This window comes from Asparagus officinalis, chromosome 4 (assembly GCF_001876935.1).
Source record: "Asparagus officinalis chromosome 4, Aspof.V1, whole genome shotgun sequence".
Taxonomy (NCBI): domain Eukaryota; kingdom Viridiplantae; phylum Streptophyta; class Magnoliopsida; order Asparagales; family Asparagaceae; genus Asparagus; species Asparagus officinalis.
Genome location: NC_033797.1, coordinates 120,699,620 through 120,705,276, shown reverse-complemented (window position 1 = coordinate 120,705,276; position 5,657 = coordinate 120,699,620). Strand labels below are relative to the sequence as shown.

At 36.0% G+C, this 5,657-nt stretch overlaps 1 protein-coding gene across 2 annotated transcripts in view; it reads left to right on the top strand.

Moving 5' to 3' along the window:
• Nucleotides 1–3,167, top strand: part of LOC109838034 (pentatricopeptide repeat-containing protein At1g43980, mitochondrial) — a 50,844-nt gene extending 47,677 nt beyond the window's left edge. For both annotated transcript variants that reach the window (XM_020406458.1, XM_020406457.1), the window contains 2 exons: nt 1,840–2,487; nt 2,913–3,167. The gene's annotated coding sequence lies outside the window, so the exon portion shown is untranslated. The remainder of the gene's footprint in view (nt 1–1,839; nt 2,488–2,912) is intronic.

The following is a 5,657-nucleotide window of genomic DNA, read 5'->3' as shown; positions in this document are numbered from 1 at the left end:
TATTTACAGCCACTACCTGAGGAAAAGTTAACAGTTTAGAATTCCCTAAATAAAAATTAATTCCTATTGATGAAAACAATATTTTTCATAAAAAAAGGAGGTCACGGATTGGTTCTGCAGGTCTAGGCTCAAATTTGGGACGGGCCCTTAAATACCTATATCGTCACCTGTAAGTCCTCTTTTTCTGAGAAATATTAATATGCCTATTATTAATATTAAACAAGATCTACAAGATAATTACTCATAACACATTGCAGCCTGTCAACATTCCAGACAGATGGTAGTTGTGCTGATCTAGATAACAGGTCTAGTAGCTGGTTTCTAATCCAATAATGTTAGCAGACATGTCCACAAAATGTCAGGGATTAGCATGCTAATTAATTAATAATATGAAGAGATACTAACATATTTCCAAGATATTTAAGCATCTTAGCATGGTATTAGTAATGGTCAGGAATCATAAAGTATCTGTATTCCAGATTTCGCCCTCAATCTGTTAACAGTTTCTCTCACACAACATGAGTTCTCAAAGAAACATCCCCTTAATTGTGTAAGCCTAACATGAAGATGCTGGCCTTCATAAGGCTTCTAATCAAATTTCAAAAAAAAAAAAAAAAAGTAGGGTCCACTTCATGAACTCAAAATAGTAGCAGATTTCATAAGGATGGTTTTAATGGGGATATGAGCATGATATCATGTAGTTGACAGCATTGAAGATGAAGCGCAAAAGTAGAAACCTAGAGATGTCCTGAAGGAAGTGGTCATCTACTTACCTAGAAGTAGAAAGATACGTGTGTGATTATTTAATAATGAAAACGGTTTTTATTTTGCATCTTGGTTTATGACCATTTTTTACATACTATGCCTCAAAATGAGGTTGTGTTTTTTACTTCAATGGGGACGAGACCGCAAGAAATTCACAGCGTACCGAGGACGAAATAACCCTGATATAAACATTAAATCGGAGTGGAATAACATATTTGTCTTCTTTTTACAATAAAAAGGCAATATGCAGTTGGATCTAAAATCATCCTTAACCAAAGTCTCATATTTTACTGTTGAGACAAAAACACCAGGTGTGCCATGCAATAACATTAGCAAAGATCAATACTGCTTGGTAAACAAAGTAATTAATATGGTTTTTGCTAGCGCAGTTGTAACCTACTAATTAAAAGTAACAGTTATCACTTCACCTCTGGATCTATAAATATAATTCGAGCTTAATTATAGTGAACTTTCATGTAAAGATAACACCTCGATTCTACTGTTTGGCAATGACCCGTTTGCGGATAGAGAGAAAGGGAAAGCTTTGACAAAGAGATTTGGAACAAAAAGGAAGGGCAAAGGATAGAAGCTAAAGCGTGTCGGTAGTTAATTAAGATATATACCGGTATATACGTGACATTTCTGGTCACCAAACCTCTCTCTTAACAAAGTAAATTAAACTTAATATTGTGATGACCAGCAAGATTAAGCAAAAGACTGATACTTATCGATCGTGTTAATTTCACCTATCTACCTAGTCCAAAATTTGCTGCTGGGTAATGACAAAGTGCGTCGCTTATAAGTTAATCTAACTCTTCAGCAACCAATTAAGAACTGTAATTTGTCTGATTAAATCTGAGACAACAAACTCTACAGAAAGAAGCTTCTGAAAAATATACCTGTAGACATTTTAAATATCTCCGGCTAGCGTGTGCCTTCATCTCATAATCTAAAGTATATCTCTTGCTATATATATATAAATATTGCTTGTATGTTCCTTCTACTCTTTTTCACTCATCCTCTGTTCATTCTCCTATTCACAATTCCTCTCTTTTGCTCTCCTCTTCTCTCCAGCATGCCTTCCATAGACGAATTCAGCTTTAGCAGCAACTCGCTCGGAAGCAGTGAAGAATTTGGCGTTTCTTTCAGCAAAGAGACTGCATGGCACTATGATAGCTGCAACAACGCAGCAATTGAACCAGAATGGCTAAAGTCATCGGCAAATAATAACTCCGAACAATTCTCTTCTTCATCCCGAGCACAAGCAATTGCCAGATACGAGAACGATATGCTGGATTTGGCCCCCGAGTACGCGTATGAGCTCTCACTAAGGGATTTAGTGGAGCTACCAAGGGTAGCAAGAACAGCAAGAGAATCATCGCCATTGAAAGAGAGGTTTCAGAAGAATGGGCTAAAGACTGGAGGAAAAGAGAAAGTTAAGAATCCGAGAAGCCAGAGTAATGAGAGTAGCGGACTTTTACTGAAGATGTTTTTTCCGATACCTAGGTCTGGCAAGAAAAGAAACGGTGGAAGCTCTACAAGCTCTTGTGGAAGTTCGAAGTGTGGTGGTCGTTCAACCTCTAGTGGAAGTTCAACCTCTAGTGGAAGTTCAAGCTCTAGGGGAAGCAAAAAACTGAGTTCAACGAAGCCATTGATGAAGGATGGAGTAAAGAAATGTGCTGAGATGCAGCAGAATGCAACACTTAGCCGAAACTGCAGCAGGTATGATAAAGAAGTCAGTACATATCTTCCTGAGAAATATATGTTTTTATTTGTAATATACCATAAGATTGAAATTAAAAATATAACAAGTAAAATCTTGCAGTATTGATCACAGTAGAAATTTAGGATGTCTCACCTCTAACCGTGAATCCTCTAAATTTTGGTCATACATGGAATATACTTTCATATTTCATTTAAAAATTACATCAAGCACAAATATAAATTGATATAGTGAAGAAAATATAAAATTTGATAGATTAAACGTGGTACACAAGACGAAAGGTAAAATGTTAATGCTGATCGATTAGCTTGCAGAAATATTTGACATAAGCAATAATCATACCACTTAAATAAAGCATAAAAGCTAGCCAACGCTAACTGATTACCTTATGTTTTTTTCTGACTGTATTGCTCTTTTCTTGCAGGCAACAGAGTTGCTGTTATCCCTTCTTCCTCAACCAAAGCAAGAGAAAAACCAAGGAGATTTGGTGCTGACAGATTTCTACTGCAATTCATGAAAACATCCAATATGTTGCTAATGATTATACACAGAGTTAATGTAGAGATTGTATAATTTTGTTTGTTTACTCTTCTTTTTATTTTTTGTCCCTTGCCAGCATTCAGTTTGTTTTCTTTCCTTGGGCCTAAATAAATCCCCAGGATTCAGAAGTTCGTATAAATCGATATCCGATATGTTTAATTTGCAAAATTTGAGTATAAATAATTAAGTAGTTTCAGCCCCGTGCAATGCACAGCTATGTTTTAGTATTGAGGTTGTAAGTTTTTCAAAATAGACAATATATAAATGTAAAAAATAAAAAAAACTTATTTGTAGAAGTGTCCTTGCAACTTGAACACCTTCAATAAATCAATTTCCATAATATATAAAATGCATGTTTATTTCGTGCATTGAAATTAGATATATTTCCTTATGAATTTTGCCAGTTTTTGTTGAGGTTATATCAATTCTTATGGGTACAATTCTAACCTCTAATGGTGTGTTTGGTATAAAATGTCAAAAACTAGGTCAGGATCAATCCTGGCCCAATTTGATCCTAAATTTATTTTAGTTTGTACTAGGAAGAGGCTGATCCAAACTAAAACTAATTTAGAGGGCTTTTTCTATTTAAAAAAACTAGACCAACATTGACTCAATTTTTTGCTAAACAGAAAAGCACCCAACTAGGACAACTTCAGTCCTGACCTAGTTTTAGAGTGTCATTAAACACATCCTAACTTAAAATTTGTAGTAGTTATTGATGTAGCTCACAAATTTCAACCTACCCAGAATGGATGAGAATTAGTATAACAATATTGTTTCTCATCATAGTGTAATGTTATATTTTTAGTGATTATTTTTTATTTTTATTGTAAAAGTTATATTTATGATTTAGAAATTACTAAAATAATAAAAAACCTATTATTCAAATAATAATTTTATACCAAATAGATATTATTTTTATCATAAGGGTACGTTGTGTAGTTCAGAAAATAAAACATGGTAACATTTCACAGAACTATTTTGAGATAACCTCCATAAACTTGGGCACCTTCTGTCCATCGAACACGTTAATTATTGCTAAAGGTCACACAAAATGGTTCTCAATGCTGCATAAAATTTGTAGTACTGTATCTGTAATTAACCACCATAAAATGTAATAAAGGTTAAATAACCACCTTAGAATGTCTAACCCATCAAACACTTACAAAATGTGACATATAGATAACAAATCAATATCACAAATCACATTACTTGCAACAATAGTTAATTAGATTTTTGAGTTTGGGTTGCACTGAGAAGAAAGATAGTCTAAATCAAGAAGATCATAGTTAGGGTTTTGAATGACATGCTTTAGTCTAAATCAAGAAGATCATAGTTAGGGTTTTGAATGACATGCTTGCACCAATCGATTCAGAGAAAAACCCTAGCATTACTTCCTAATTAGATAACATATCAAAGTCACAAGCATCAATTCATTGAAAATTTAAACTGATAGAAAAATTACTCTAAATTAACAAAAATAATTAGGGTTCCACGCTGTCAGAAGAAAAATTCTATAATCAATAAGCAATGAAGATCCACCCATGGAGGGCTTGGAGCCTCAGAGAACTAAAAGAACTACACGAGGAGTTGGAGATGTTTGAATTTGGAAAGAATTAAATTAGAAAAAAAGAGGGTCCAATGCCAGCCGCAATCACCACAAAAGAAATTGCGATATATTTGAGGCTTAAGGTGTAGAAATGACAAAAATATTGGTAAAGTTCAGGAAATTTGAAGCAAACAGGTATTTGGGTGCTTGTCGGTCGACCGCAAGCTTTGGAACGGTCGACCGCAAATGTGTATGAGTACAGGGTAGTTTCTGGAGTTCTGATAGAAATGACAAAAATATTGGTAAAGTTCAAAAAATTTAAAGCAGACGGGCATTTGGGTGCTTGCCGGTCGACCGCGAGCTTTGGAGCGGTCGACCGCAAATGTGTACGAGTACAGGGTAGTTTCTGGCTTGCCGGTCGACCGCGAGCTTTGGAGCGGTCGACCGCAAATGTGTACGAGTACAGGGTAGTTTCTGGAGTTCTGGTCGGTCGACCGCAAGGTTAGGTCCGATCGACCGCGAACCGTGTAATGGATTTTCTTGGTTTCTGTCGTTCTGTCCGGTCGATCGCGAGCTTTGGCGCGGTCGACCGCCAGTCGGGTTTGGGCCTGAGCTTTATTTCCTATTCTGATTTAGTTTGTGTTTTGATATATATTAAAATACGATTTTAGGGTTTGGTTTAATAAGAGAATAGAGAGTATTCTGAGCACTTTGAGAGCGATAACTTGTGTACGAGTTGAGAGATTATTGGTTAGGGTTTGTTCGAGTATTTGAGTGATTGTAATCCTTTTGTACTCTCCTCGAAACAGTGAAATCTCCCCATCCTCTCCCCATGGACATAGGCAAATTGCCGAACCACGTATATATCTGTGTTTGCGATTGGTTTGTCGTATTTTGGATTGGATTGCGCTCGTGTTTGGTTTGTTAATCTTCTTCCATGACTCGCGGACTCGTTTGGTTGTCGAGCACGCTTCCGTAAAGGCGCGCAACATTTGGTATCAGTGCTCAAATTTTAGATCTAGGGTTTAGCATTAGGTGGAGGAAGATTCATCGTGGAAGTTGGTTCTTAGAGTTCTAGGC